This window comes from Esox lucius, chromosome 5 (genome assembly GCF_011004845.1).
Source record: "Esox lucius isolate fEsoLuc1 chromosome 5, fEsoLuc1.pri, whole genome shotgun sequence".
Classification (NCBI taxonomy): Eukaryota; Metazoa; Chordata; class Actinopteri; order Esociformes; family Esocidae; genus Esox; species Esox lucius.
The window spans coordinates 36,141,519-36,158,047 of NC_047573.1; positions in this window are offsets into that span (position 1 = coordinate 36,141,519).

A 16,529-nucleotide genomic window follows, 5' to 3' on the forward strand; every position below is an offset into this window, starting at 1 on the left:
ATAGGAGTATGGACATTGCTAAGGAGCGGGGCATGAGTATCCAGAAGATACTTTCCCATGATGTGCTTTCAGCATCTCCCCTGTTTGATGGTGACCTCCCAGCTCATGTCAACAAGTCAAAACTTGTCAGTGAGATCGAGCCTCGACTTGATCTCAAACAATGGAGTCCTGAGTCTACTTATGCCACTCATGTTGTGGTAGACTTCATGTCGAAGATGCGACAGATGCCTCTAGCACAATTCCCTACTTTAGGTGCGGTCATCAATGCCATCATCAGCTCAGCATCATCCCTCTGCCAAGAGCCGGAGTTCATCCATCTTGTACTAGATTCCTACATTGAGATGTCCCTGAAAGAAGGGGAGCGCATGCGGCGTACAGACTCAACAACAGACATTGACATAATTGGCATGAACAGACACACACCCATCCCTCAGCAACTTGACAAGTTCTGGGCATCTGAGGAGAACAAGTGGAATCTCCAACTGTTAGCTCGGGATATGGTATGCAATCGAGCCAGTGCCAATGCAACTGTCATTGTCAGCTCTATTGTCATTGATGATGAGGTGCTACCAGCAAAGGCAGCTGGTGGTGAAGAGATCCCAGACCTCTTGAACGGGATTGAGGAGGCTGATGCCAGGTTGCTGGTGCATGTTGAGTGGGGTGTTCGTGTAAAGCAGTGCAAGAGAGTTGTCATAGTCTCCAATGATACAGACACCTTTGCATTGCTTCTCCACTATAGCCCATACTTTCAAGAACTCGGGATGAAGGAGATCTGGCAGCAGTATGGCACTGGTGAGAGGCGGCGAATGCTTCCACTCCATCAAGCAGTTTCACGTCTTGGAGTGTCATGAGCAAGGTGGGGACTAAACATGCTGCTATGGCTTCTGACCCAGTCCAATACTTAGCCAACTTTGGAGAGGCAGACACCTAGACAGAGCAAGATGCAGCGTTAGCTGAGAAGGACTTGGTGTGTGTCTGGGCTGGGGCCAGGTCAACTACAACAGCTAAGACATTTGTTGACTTCAGGGTAGAAATCTACACCAGTGGAAGTGCTGGAATTGACGCTCTCCCTCCCACAAGTAGTGGGATCAGAGGCCACATCCAACGAGGGTTTTTTCTGGTTCATTCGGCATGCCACTTGCTTGCAACAGCCATGGACGCCAAAGAAAGACTAGAACCAACAAAACATGGATGGAAGGAGCACTTTGGCACACTCCTGCCATCAAAATGTCTGAAGCCCTTACCTCTGCTCACAGTATGTAAGTGTGCAAGCAAGTGTGACAATCGCCGATGTAGCTGTCGTGCTGCTGGAGTTTCATGCACCATATTCTGCCATGTAAAAATGGTGTCCGGTAAAAGGACACCTCAGCATGGAATCCAGAAGGACTCTAGACCACTGGCACATAAACTATTCTAGCGTAAAAACAGACCCTGGCAGGAAATAGCCAATTATAGCCCACAGACAGTGCTGTGAACAGACCTTTCAAGGGTCATGTGCCGAAGCTGAAAAAACTAATCTCTGAAAGGAACGTTTTCGATTCACACACAGATGGACGACACGTACCTGCCAGAGCAAGTGAAGCATGTTGTTCAGACGCATGATGCGAGCGCACTGGACTCAGCAACACACATCGATAGGAAAAAAACATGCCACTGACAAGATCGGCTTGGGGTTGCACAGGTTGAGCCCTACCTATGCACAAGCCTGACCACATAGTTCTGTAGTATAGCACTTCCATAGCACAAGCGCTAGGGATTGCATAGGGAAATACAAGTGAGCCAGTGATTAACCCCTCATAATACCAGTGGAATGTAAATATACCATTGGAGAGACGGGAGCCTGCCAAACAACGACTGAAATAATGGGTTGCATATCAAGCGCCTGGCTGTTTACCTACACACAAGCTATTTTGTCACAGTTCTGGAGGCAGGACACAGGCACAGAGTATAGGGAATACATCCTTTTAATGTTCCTTTTCCTAACAACAAACAGAAAACTGCAAAAAAAGAGTATGACCTTGAACTGAAGACCAGCAACACTTAAATAGGATTCTCAATTAGAGACAACGAGACACAGCTGTCTCTAATTGGGGAGAACAGAACACAGCCTAGAGGCACCCAGCCAGGACCTGACATATACTACAGTACAGTTCATTCTGATTGTATTCAGAACCCTTCACCTTTTCCACATTTTGTTATGTTACCTTACATTACCCTATATTAAAATGTATTAAATATTTTTCTCATAATGACATAACAAAAACAGGTTTTACAAAAAAACTTAAACATCACACTGACATACATTAAGTATTACTATGACACTCGAAATTGAGCTCAGGTGCACCGTTTCTACAACTTGATTGTTGTCCATCTGTGCTAAATTCAAATGGACATGATTTCGACAGGCACACACCTGTCTATGTAAGGTTCCACTGTTGGTAGTGCATGACACAGCAAAAACCAAGTCATGAGAGCAAAGGAGTTGTCTGTAGAGCTCAGAGACAGGATTTTGTCGAAGGCACAGAACTGGGGAAGGGTACCAAATTATTCTGCAACATTAAAGGTGTCCAATAACACAGTGGCCTCTAGTATTAACTGTAATAATTCCTCTTCCTAGAACTAGCTGGTCAGCCATACGGATCAATCAAGGGAGAAGGGCCTTGGTCAGGGGGGTGACCAAGAGCCTGATGGTCATTGACAGAGTTCCTGTGTCAAAATGGGAGAACCTTCCAGAAGGACAACCATCTCTGCAGCACTCCACCAGGCCTTCATGGTCGAGTGGCCACTAGGAAGTCACTCCTCAGTAAAAGGTACATGACAGCTTGCATGGAGTTTGCCAAAAAGCAGTTAAAGGACTATCAGACATTGAGAAAAAAAGATTCTCTGTTGTGATCAAACCAAGATTGAAGTCTTTGGCCCAAATGCCAGGTGTCAGGTCTGGAGGAATCCAGACACCTTTCATCAAATGGCCAGAACAATCACTACACTAAAGCATGGTGATGGCAGTATTATGCTGTGGGGATGTTATGTAGGGGCTGGAACCGGGAGTCTAGTCAGGATAGAGGGAAAGATGAATGGAGCAACGTCCAAAGAGATCTTAGATGAAAACCTGCTCCAGAGCTCTCATGACCTCAGACTGGGGTGAAGGTAAACTTTCCAACAGGACAACACCCCTAAGCACACAGCCAAGACAATGTAGTAGTGGCTTTGGGACAAGTCTGTGAATGTCCTTGAGTAGCCCAGCCATCTCTGAAGAGACCTGAAAATGGCTGTGCTGCAACATTTTCCATCCAACCTGGCAGAACTTGAGAGGATCTGCAGAGAACAATTTGAGAAACTCCCCCACCCAAAAATTCCTAAATCTGTTTTGCATAGTCTTTATGGGATATTGGGTGTAGATTGATGAGGTCAAAAACCAATATAATTCATTTTAGAATAAGGCTGTAATGTAACAAAATGTGGAAAAAGTGAAGAGGTCTGAATACTTTCCAAATGCATTGTACCCTCAATCATAGACCCTACTGAAGAAATGAATCTTCAGTAAAGACTGAAAGGATAACACTGAGGCTACATCTCAAACAAGGTTTGACAAATCATTCTAGAAAATGGTGCTCTCATTGGAGAAAGCTATTTTTGTTTAGAAATTCTAGAAACAGTAATGAATCATACATAATGTACTGTGTCATTCAGGAGTCAAGTTTTATTTTTAAATAGTGTGCTCTAAATAAGTAACAATGATATAAGGATGCCAAATAAGATTCTGACAAATGGCTGAAGCTGAGAAAGATAAGGAATTATATTTATTTTTAGAATAAAACATTGTCATTTTGGTCTCACTTATAATGAGTGCTCTCTAGAATTGACGGTAATACAATTTAACCTAATAAAATTGCCACTAATGGCTCAGATTGCATTTCTTTCTTTGTTGTTTTAATACAAAGTTTCACTTTCAAAATAAAATTTTATAATTTTGCACTCTTATTCAGTGCGACTTGCAGTGACTACATGGATTTTAAGTGTAGTAACTTAGACAACTACATATAATACATTCTCACAAGTCTTATTTCATTTTTACCATTTATCACAATTTCCTCTGCAGCATGCCATCAACGACTCCTGCCTAATAGTATTTTTTGTGTTGCAGCTACTGGCAGTGCAAAACAATCATCAGGGTAGTAGCACCCTCTATGCAATGGCTCTTGTACTACAGCCATACCTTTAAATCTAGAAATCCACATTCCTTGTGACGGTTTGACCATACTCCCCAGCAACTGTATACAGACCCATGAAGAAACTGTGTGGCCCCAGAGATTTCCATAGAGTGGACGGAGAATTCCCCTTGTATTATGCCAGGCATGCTATTCACTCTATAGACTTGACTACTTTTTATGTACAATAGACTATATATATAGACTGACTGAAAAATAGGGCAAAGGGACATTTCTGATCATGCTGTATCTTACATTACATCTAGATGGCACACCCAAAAATACTCTGTGGAAGATGAACACAGGTATGTTAAATAAGAAAACATTTAGAGATTAACTACCTAACGAGCACTTGATTTATAATGATAATGCAGATGTGAAACCTACCATCCTATCTGATGTTGCCAAAGCAGTACTAAGAGGGAAGTATATAGCTAAATCAGCATTGTTTAAAAGGATGAAGGCCAAGGCACTGACATCTCTACACGAACAACTTAAGGAATTAGAACAATTACAAAGCAGACATAAGGACCCTTCTATACAGCAAATGAGTCTGATTAGACAGGATATAAATACAATTCTTAGTGAATAGGTAAAAAAAAAAAAAAAAAAAAAAAAAGATTTCTTAAACAAGGATATTATGAAGCAGGCCCGAAAGCTGCAAAACTGCTGGCTTGGGACTTCAGAAACAATAAGCGGAAAACATAATTAAAAGACCCTATATAAAAAAATTACAACTACACTAGATTGGATTCAGAAGTCCTTTGAGACATTATAAATGCTTATATACCCAAGTAGATAAGGTGGACAACCAAACAACAGCAACATTTTTGGAATCCTTAGATCTACCCTCTATTGGTATAGTGCCAAAGAACAAACTCACTACAAATATCTAGGGATGAAATCGATAAAGCAATCTCTAATCTTAAAACAAATAATTCACAGGGTACAGGCAGTTTCCCTCCAGAGTGGTACAAGTCCATGAGTGAATCACTGACTGCTGTGCTCAGACTAGTTTTAATTATACAACTAGGGGAGTCCTCACTCCTTCTTGGACTTTATTTCAGTTATCCCAAAGGAGAGTAAGGATAGAACAGACTGCAAGGAGTATAGACCAATCAGTGTTTTGAACATAGAGTATAAGCTTTATGCTTCCATACTTGCCAAGATGCTGGAGGCGGTGATTCCTTCCCTGATAGATGAGGACCAAACCAGCTTGATAAGGCACTGACAAACTCAAGATAATATACGGAGAGCACTCTATGTAATAGAACATATACACCACTGTTCAAAAGTTTGGGGTCACTTAGAAATGTCCTTGTCTCTCTGCCCAGCTGAGACCGCTAGAATATTATCCCAAAACAGAAATGTAAACCCTTGCTAGAGACAATGGCCCTCATTTATCAAAAGTGCGTACACCAAATTTCCAGCGTACACCTGGCGTACACCCAAAACCACGGTGACTTTGAGATTTATCAATATGGACGTTGGCGTACGGCACTCTCAAATCCTACGCCTGCTCAGGAGGTGGTGTACGCACGTTTTGAGTTAGTGCGGAAATGCGCATGTTGAGTTATATGTTCTCATCATTTATGTTATATTATGTTGTTTAATTATGATACTGACTGTTGTATACCCAAAATTGTGCAAGAGTTAATTGTGCGCATGTGTGAAGAGACGGGAAATGAAACCTTAACAGCGCAGAAAAGAAAATCCTAACGCACTGACAAACTAAAAGATGTGATATATTATGACCCACTGTAAAAAAAACAACAACATAATTACAAACTTCAGTGTTTATTTTTGTGCAACATGGACTTCAAGGTTTAATTTGTGTGACTTTCCAAAGCATTTGATTTATATGTATTCCTTCAGATGCGAGCCTGTGCGCTTTACATGACGTTTCAGGGTTAGACCCGGCAGTTGCGCACGGACTGGGTTCCATAATAAAAGGCTTTTAATGACCAAAATATAATTCAGACTGACAAAATAATAAAAATGACATTCTTCTTCTTTTAAATAATAATAGAAATAATAATAATAATAACGACATTCTTCTTCTAAATAACAATAAACGTCATTAATAATAAATATCATGAAATAATAAGACGAATATTACAAATTGTCATGCAATTATTAATGTGAATGAATGGTACTCCACATCACATCATCTTTTATTCCGCTTTTTAAACTGCAAAATGAAACAATTTTATTTATTTCTACCTCCCTGGTGATCGTCTCAATCTCCACGTGAGAGAAGTTTCTCTTTTTTGCCGTCTTCCGTGTGTCCATGGCGTAAAATGAGGGCGTGGGGGAAGCGGAGACTTGAATATATAGGGCCGTGTTATTCTAATGACGATCGTTTTCAGCCGCGGCATTTATCAAGGGCAGGTATTGCGTACACCTGGATTTTAAAGGTACGCACAGATTCATAAATCAGGCGGTGAGAGTAGTGTAAGCAAAATCTTACGCCAACATATGCGCCCGTTTCTACGTAAGAATGATAAATGAGGGCCAATGTGAAGGTGTACTGGTTGATCATGGACATACAGTGGGGCAAAAAAGTATTTAGTCAGCCACCAATTGTGCAAGTTCTCCCACTTAAAAAGATGAGAGAGGCCTGTAATTTTCATCATAGGTACACTTCAACTATGAGTGACAAAATGAGAAAAGAAAATCCAGAAGATCACATTGTAGGATTTTATATGAATATATTGGGAAGTTATGGTGGAAAATAAGTATTTGGTCAATAACAAAAGTTAATCTCAATACTTTGTTATATACCCTTTGTTGGCAATGACAGAGGTCAAACGTTTTCTGTAAGTCTTCACAAGGTTTTCACACAATGTTGCTGGTATTTTGGCCCATTCCTCCATGCAGATCTCCTCTAGAGCAGTGATGTTTTGGGGCTGTCGCTGGGCAACACAGACTTTCAACTCCCTCCAAAGACTTTCTATGGAGTTGAGATCTGGTGACTGGCTACACCACTCCAGGACCTTGAAATGCTTCTTACGAAGCCACTCCTTCGTTGCCCGGGTGGTGTGTTTGGGATCATTGCCATGCTGAAAGACCCAGCCACATTTCATCTTCAATGCCCTTGCTGATGGAAGGAGGTTTTCACTCAAAATCTCACGATACATGGCCCCATGCATTCTTTCCTTTATACGGTTCAGTGGTCCTGGACCCTTTGCAGAAAAACAGCCCCAAAGCATGATGCTTCCACCCCCATGCTTCACAGTAGGTATGGTGTTCTTTGGATGCAACTCAACATTCTTTCTCCTCCAAACACGACAAGTTGAGTTTTTACCAAAAAGTTCTATTTTGGTTTCATCTGACCATATGTCATTCTCCCAATCCTCTTCTGGACCATCCAAATGCTCTCTAGCAAACGGGCCTGGACATGACGGGCATGGACATGTACTGGCTTAAGCAGGGGGACATGTCTGGCACTGCAGGTTTTGAGTCCCTGGCGGCGTAGTGTGTTACTAATGGTAGCCTTTGTTACTTTGGTCCCAGCTCTCTGCAGGTCATTCACTAGGTCCCCCATGTGGTTCTGGGATTTTTGCTCACCGTTCTTGTGATCATTTTGATCCCACGGCGTGAAATTTTGCGTGGTACCCCAGATCAAGGGAGATTATCAGTGGTCTTGTATTTCTTCCATTTTCTTATAATTGCTCCCACAGTTGATTTCTTCACACCAAGCTACTTACCTATTGCAGATTCAGTCTTCCCAGCCTGGTGCAGGGCTACAATTTGGTTTCTGGTGTACTTTGACAGCTCTTTGGTCTTGGCCATAGTGGAGTTTGGAGTGTGATTGTTTGAGGTTGTGGACAGGTGACTTTTATCAAGTTACTGATAACAAGTTCAAACAGGTGCCATTAATACAGGTAACGAGTGGAGGACAGAGGAGCCTCTTAAAGAAGAAGTTACAGGTCTGTGAGAGCCAGAAATCTTGCTTGTTTGTAGGTGACCAAATATTTATTTTACAGAGGAATGTATCAATAAATTCATTAAAAATCCTACAATGTGATTTTTTTTCTCATTTTGTCTCTCATATTTGAAGTGTACCTGTGAAGAAAATTACAGGCCTCATTCATCTTTTTAAGTGGGAGAACTTGCTCAATTGGTGGCTGACTAAATACTTTTTTGCCCCACTGTATTTTTGGTCTTATCCCTGTCCAAAGCAGTTCTGGAAAGATTGGAGGGCTATAATGTCTAGGATACTAGATTTTGCTACTCATGTTACATTCCTTTCTATGTAGTTTGGGAATATCCCCAGTGATATGGACGATAGCAATGCCTACCTGTTAAAAATATTAATGGCAGAAAGCAAGAAAAAAATTATAAAAGGGGGCTGAAAGTGCCACTCAAAGTGTATTTAATGCTATTGTTACCCACCTGGACTGTATGGAGAGTATGACCTTTGGCTTGTGACTACAAAAGGAGAGGGATGAAAGAAACTGGGAGAAATGGAGAACCTTTCTGGCTCATGAAACATTTGAATTATATATTGTATCTTGTTTCTTAGTTCGTGGATATGGTGCATCTGTGTGTATTTGTTTATGTAAATTCTCTTCTCCTTTGAGAAATGTGTTGGGTGTTTTAGGTTTGTGTACTGTAGCAAAGTCTAGCACATTTTCAGGATGAGTTGTTCCAGAAGTGTAAATCTTTGGTCAATGAAATGTCCTTTACTCTGGCTTCAAATTCCACAAATCTATCAGACAAATTAACCATAGAGCCTGCTTTTTTGCATGTAGATGCATTCTGTGTTTCATCCTCAACTATTTATGTCAGAGCATCCTGAATATCTGTGGCATTTAAAGTCCCTTGTGGCCTGTTAACAGGCTGACCATTGTATGTCTGACAGACCTTTTAAAGTGTCTTTTTTGTTTGTTTGAAGCCAATCTGTGACTGTTTTCCAGGGCCTGGGAGCATTAGAGCAAAAGTTCAAGATTGATTGTCCCAATCTGAAAAAGCAACTTGCTTCATTACAGCGGTCTACACCAGCGGTTCCCAACTCCAGGAACCATTGGTTTACACAATCCCCACAAGGTTAAGTGAATGTGCTGAACATGGATTCCACTCCGCAAGAATAAAACCTGAGCGTGACTCAGTACTGTTGAAATAAAATAAAGGTGTGCGCACTTCACAAACAATTTCCATGCCCCCTAAAATTTTGGAAGATACAGTAAAAGTAACTTGCTGTTGATCCTCAGTTGACTGGGAGAGCAAAATTGCATGCAATGCGGAGCTGCAGATATGTCTGTCTGAGGGATCCAAGAATTCACAGCAACGGAAGAACCGTACCCAGACATCAAGAAACAGCAGACAGCAAAACTCTAAGGAGCAGGAACGTGACTGTGTCTACGCTACATGCTCAGTACACGTGTGTATGTAATTTCCACAACCTGTTTAGCAGTAAAATAAAGTTTGTAAAATAGTACACATAAATCTGAGTTTAATGAAAATGCAAAACGGGACTGCCTAACATTCTCTGAAACTAAATACTTGATATAAAAGGCACAAGAAACAGAATTTTTGTTTAGCTACAGTGTACAAAATCTCTACAAAGGGCCTCACTACTAGCATATCTGATAAGATAAAACCATAACATTGTTGTAGTCAATAGAATATCATTAACTGTGCAAGTATGTTATTCAGAATGCATACAAATTACTATAAAACAATTCACAAAAGTATAGCTTACATATAAGATAATGGTGATGCTTACATATTTACATATTGGTGATGCCTATCAATGAGGAGCAGGATGTGACTATGCAGCAAGTTAATTGACATGCACAGGTAATTTTCACAATCTATATAAGTGAATCACTACCATACGTTAAGAGGCAGACAGAAGGATACAGATGTGCTCAAAAGTTTGCATACACCTGGAGAATTGGAAATATGTACCAATTGTAAAGAAAACATGAGTGAGCAGGCAAAACACATCTTATTTCTTATGGGATTCACATTCAACTGTAGGTCATAACAGAATGGCACAATCATAAAACAAAACACGTCAACAAAGAAAAAAATGAACTGACCCTGTTTCAATAGTCTGCATACACTTAGTCCTTAATATTGTGTATTGCCCCTTTAGCATCTGTAATGTTGTAGTGTAGTGTTGGTTAAGGAACCAGGTGCAGGCATTTCTCTCGTTCGTGGGGTTTAATCAAAAAACAAAAACCAAACACGAACAGGCAACAATAACTAATATACTATATGAAAAGAAAGGGCCGCGACAACGCGTCTTAACAACTAATATCCAAACAGTACACACACGCAACACTCACCAGCACACAAACAGACATAACAGCAACAATGATCCACAAGGTGGGGAGCAGAGGGGAAACATTTAAACACATACAAACGATTCAAATTGGGACCTGGTGTGAAAGATTGAAAACATGTGACAGTCCAGGATGTGTTCGTGAGTGATGGGAAACTGAAGGTGCACGGAACGGTGGCGCTGCTGCTCACCTAACCGTGACAGCATCAATGACAGTGTGCAGTCTTTTGTAATAGTTGTCTATGAGGCCCCAAATTCTTACATCTGGTATAGCTGCCTATTCGTCTTGGCAAAATGCCTCCAGGTCATGCAAAGTCTTTGGTCGTTTTGCATGAACTGCATGTTTGAGATCTCCCCAGAGTGGCTCAATTATATTAAGGTCAGGAGACTGTGATGCCCACTCCAGAACCTTCACCTTTTTCTGCTGTAACCACTGGAGTGTCAACATGGCCTTGTGCTTAGGGTCATTGTCGTCCTGGAATGTCCAAGAGTGTCCCATGCGCTGCATTCATGCAGAATAAAGCAAATTTTCTGCCAGTATTTTCTGATAACATGTTGCATTCATCTTGCAATCAATTTTCACAAGATTCCCATGCCTTTTGAGCTCACACACCCCAAAACATCAGTGAGCCACCAACATGCTTCACAGTAGGCCTTGTTGACCCCTCTCCAAACATAGCGCTTATGGAGGTGACCATAAAGCTCTATTTTGGTCTCGTCACTCCAAATTATAATGTGCTAGAGGCTGTGAGGTGTGTCAAAGGGTTGTCTGGCATATTGTAACTGGGATTTTTTCTGGCATTGGGGCAGTAAAGGTTTCTTTCTGGCAACTCAACCATGCAGCTAATTTTTGTTCAAGTATCGTTGTATTGTGCTCATTGAAACAACCACACCGTCTTTTTCCAGAGCAGCCTGTATTTTTCCTGAGGTTACCTGTGGGTGTTTCTTTGTATCCCAAACAATTCTTCTGGCAGTTTTGGCTGAAATCTTTCTTGGTCTACCTGACCTTGGCTTGGTATCAAGAGATCCCTGAATTGTCCACTTCTTAATAAGTGATTGAATTGTATTGACTGGCATTTGCAAGACTTTGGATATCTTGGATATCTATATGTACTACTCCCTTCACAGGTTCTAACCAGAATAAAAAGATGAGTGGGAAGCCCTGGTGCACAGCTGAGCAAGAGGACAAATACATTAGAGTGTCTAGTTTCAGAAACAGATGCCTACAATTTAGCGTAATTAAATAGTACCTGCAAAACCCCAGCCTCAACATCAACAGTGAAGGGGCATCCCTGTGATGCTGGCCTTCGAGTTGCAAAGAAAAAGCCATATCTCAGACTGAAAATATTAAAATGGAAAAGAACAAATGCATAAGAACACAGACACTGGTAGTAAAATAAATATTGAAGAAGAATGGCTATCACTCCATTTAGCAACATCATGCCATTCCCTGTAGTTGGTGCTTGATTGCAGCCAAATTCCTCCTACAACAGGACAATGACCCAAAGCACAGGTCCAAACTATGCAAGAACCATTTAGGGAAGAAGCAGTCAGCTGGTATTCTGTCCATAATGGAGTGGCCAGCACAGTCACCGGATCTGTGGGAGCGGCAGAGGCTTTACTAGAATCACAATACACTCAGGGCTTACCACCCCTGGTGTGAGTAAGGGACGAGTAAGAAGCGTGATCAGAACAATGTACTCTATAGTTTGATTGACCGATTTGAGGCATACATACATACAGCTGGACATTTGAATTGTAAACGTTATTGTCGTAAAACAGCAAAAGGTATGTGTGGTATGGTTGTGTCGTCTGACACGATCGTGCAGTTCACTTGCCTCCAACCTTTATACTAACAATCTGAATTATTATTTTTAAGTAGGCAAACGGATTCTAAAATCAACTCCTAATAAATATGATTATATCAAAGATGGCACACCAGTAAAAAAAAAAAATTTGATTGAGTGTAAAAACAAAATAAAAAGCCATAATCGCAACTTTCTGAGGTTTAGAAATCGCACATATTTAAATTGGGATTTCTGTATGATTTTGATTGATCGTGCAGCCCTACTCCTCAGCTGCACTTATACTGCTCTTAGAATAATGATTCCAAAAAATTTGCTGCCAGAATCAGATGTCAACGATCAGCCCTGCAACCGGTGCACTCACTCTCGGGCAGGCTCACATAAAAGGCACACATTCCAAAAAATACAGTAGATCTGTTGATTGCATGACACACAGAGTTTTTTAATCAACAATATCATATCTTTTGAGTGCTTTAATGCAAGATTGTAATTACAGATAAATAGATCAGGGGCTATGTTTTTTTGTAAATAAATAAATAAATAATACATGGTCCTTAAACCAGGTACTGGACCAACACCAGCAGATGACATGGCAACCCAAACCATCACTGACTGTGGAAACTTTACACTGGACTTCAAGCAACGTGGATTCTGTGCCTCTCCTCTCTTACTCCAGACTCTGGGACCTTGATTTCCAATGGAAATGCAAAATGTACTTTTATCAGAGAACATAACTCAGCAGCAGTCCAGTCCTTTTTGTCTTTAGCCCAGGCAAGACGCTTCTGACACTGTGTCTTATTCAAGAGTGGCTTGACACAAGGAATGCAACAGCTGAAACCCATGTCTTGCATAAGTCTGTGCGTGGTGATTCTTGAAGCACTGACTCCAGCTGCAGTCTACTCTTAGTGAATCTCCCCCACATTTTTGAATGGGTTTTGTTTCACAATCCTCTCCAGGGTGCGGTTATCCCTATTGCTTGTACACTTTTTTCTATCAGATATTTTCCTTCCCTTCGCCTCTCTATGAATGTGCTTGGACACAGAGCTCTGTGAACAGCCAGCGTCTTTAGCTATGACCTTTTGTGTCTTGCCCTCCTTGTGCAAGGTGTCAATGGTCGTCTTTTGGACAGCTGTCAAGTCAGCAATCTTCCTCATGATTGTGTTGCCTACAGAACTAGACTGAGAGACCATTTAAAAGTCTTTGCAGGTGTTTTGGGTTAATTAGCTGATGTGGCACCAGGTGTCTTCAATATTTTGATACTGAATTTGGGATTTTCATTAGTTGTCAGTTATAATCATCAAAATTAAAAGAAATAAACACTTGAAATATATCAGTCTGTGTGGAATGAATGTATACATTATACAAGTTTCACTTTTTGAATGGAATTACTGAAATAAATCAACTTTTTGATGATATTCAAATTTTACGACCAGCACCTGTACACTATCTTGTCATTATTTAGAAATGTAAACAAAAAAATAATTTGTCATAGCCATCTTCTTTGCAGTAGGGTAAAAATTGTATTTGGTTTAATCTTTTTGAAGAAACTGAAACATTCATGGATGAAATGTACAAAAGAGGACTTAGTGTTAATTTTGCGTTTCTCTTTTAATAGTTTTTGTTGATAAAGATACCTATAAGTTGCCTTTAAACCACCAGCTAATACTGGTTTCCACACAACAAAAATTGCAAGATCCAGAAAACACAATAACGTTTGATGAGACAAAGAGAAAAGAAACATCATTTTTAGCAAGAGTAAACTGGACAGTGTTTTGGAAGTGTTCACCTGGCCATACAACATAATAGGGTGAAACCAAAGCCTACAGAATATGGGCAAAGCTGAATACACAGTACATAAAGAAACAGTTCAGTTTTGAATATTTCATGGGGTAATTAAATGTTTAATTGTCTAAGTGGCATATCATTTTTTTTTTTATAGGTTATACCATTAACTTTAAGATTTTGAGCTATATTAATTGACTTTCAATAATGTCTGTTGTGTACTTTTGGACCTGTTCTATTTGTAATTTATGCTATTGAATCAACTTTAAGGATAAGGGTTAAATTAGACCTCAGATAATCAATTCCAAGACATAACACTTATATTCCTCCCAACAATGTTTTAAGTCCATAACCATCTCATTAAAAAATTTGCTTGTTCCAGGCACCCCTGGAAAAATTTATATTTCTGTAAACCGATGTTGACCCGACCTCTACATGATGCAAATTGAAACTTGCCACCTTTCTGCAACAGGCTATATAGGATTTTACACTTCAAGTTACCAATTTCAACTTTTTAAAAACATTGCTGTTAAATTGAACAGTGCAAGTCAAAGGAAGGAGAAACCATTACAATGATTTTTATGAAATCTGGTCAGATCTACACAGCAGAACCCACAGGTCTTGGCAAAGGACCTTCAGAACAGTTTAGCTGTCACTGAAGTTGTTGCTCACAGGCCCACCGCACAATGTACCTTACACAGCATGTTCACATTTTTGTAATATGTTGAATCTATGGAAAATGCATAAATGGTAATCCTGTATAAACTTGTGCAAAAGGAGGCCTGTTTCACTTTGTAACATGTAGAGCTCAGATCAACTATAATGTAACTGCAATAAGCAGCATTCTCAACCATCAACCTGCTAATGATGGCCCTCTACTGAATCACGTAGAACCAAGCAATGGCTACCCAAAGAAAAACTGCCCATGGCAGGCATATTTAGTATGGCTGTGCATGTGTATGTATGCATGAGTCTATATTATAACTGCACACAGCAGCTTTCTAAACCACCATTGTCTCATTCTTGACTGTAACCAAAACATTTAAAACTGTTTTTAGTGGCCCTTCAGTCTTCAAATTAATATATTTCAGTTGTTTGTTATCAAACAATTTCTATTCTGAAACAAAATACAATTAAATGGTATTGGAAAATACCATTTAATTTTACATAACTGGTACAAGCAAAATCAGAATAGAGTGCTTTTTCAACATGTAGTCAAAGCAAATACACTTTTGTTTTCTATATCAATGCTTGAGCCGCTTGAACAGTGTTATATCTTGACAAAAGATATTGAATGAAATCACATGGACTCTGAGATAAAGTTGTAACTTAAGTTAACTTTTCTTCCACCATTAGTACACTCAACATAATGACATCATACATACATGACACCTAGCGTCGAAACGTGTGTCAAACCAGGATGTACCCAAACTGACCAATGGCGAACATCAGTGGGCGTAACTTAATATTCAGGAACCCCAATTTAAACTGTCCAAAGGCAAACATCAGTGGGGGTAACTTAATATTCAAGAAACCCCATATTAAGTAACGCCACCGACTTCTGGTCTGCAGATATACCTTATTGGGGGGAGCAGGTTGACCATAAGCGTAAGAAGTGCCCATCAAGCTAATCCAATTTCTGAGAGGTGCTTCAGGAAGCATGGGGTGAAATCTCTTCAGATTACCTCAACAAATTTACAGCTAGAATGCCAAAGGTGTGCAAGGCTGTAATTGCTGCAAATGGAGGTTTCCTTCATGAAAGCACATTTTGTAGAACACAATTATTATTTCAAATAAATATAATTATTTCTAACCTTGTTAATTACTACATTTTCCTATTCATTGTGCTATATTTCCCATTCAAACAAATCTCCTGTATGTTTTCATGGAAAACAAGGACATTTCTAAGTGACTCCAAACTTTTGAACGGTTGTGTACATTTGCCCTACCTGTGTATATAAGTGCTGCTCTATTTTGTACTACAGTAACTCCAGCAACGCTTATGTTATCCCACATTGTTTCTCATGTCACGCCTATACTGTACACTGTGTTGTAATCATTATTATCAAATAATATGATCAGCCAATTAATCAATATTGCCTTTTTTGGTCTCTCAACAATCTGTATTGATATCAGCATTGAAAAATCATAATCGGTCACATTCTACACCTGACCAGAAAACTGAATATAAGGATATTGTTGTCAAGACTCTTGAGTAATATTCAGCACTTTAGTTTCCTCGATTTGTTCAATCACCACATTGCTTAACCAAAGAAAATGCTATTTATTAAGAACAAAAAAAAATTACAATGTAAAGTGATGTTAATTTATATCTGAAATATCATTGTATTCCGTCAAAAACAATTATCTTTTAAGAGTAGATATCTGGTTCAGTTGGAGACATGAATTTAACCTTTTTACATATAAATTACTGTTATG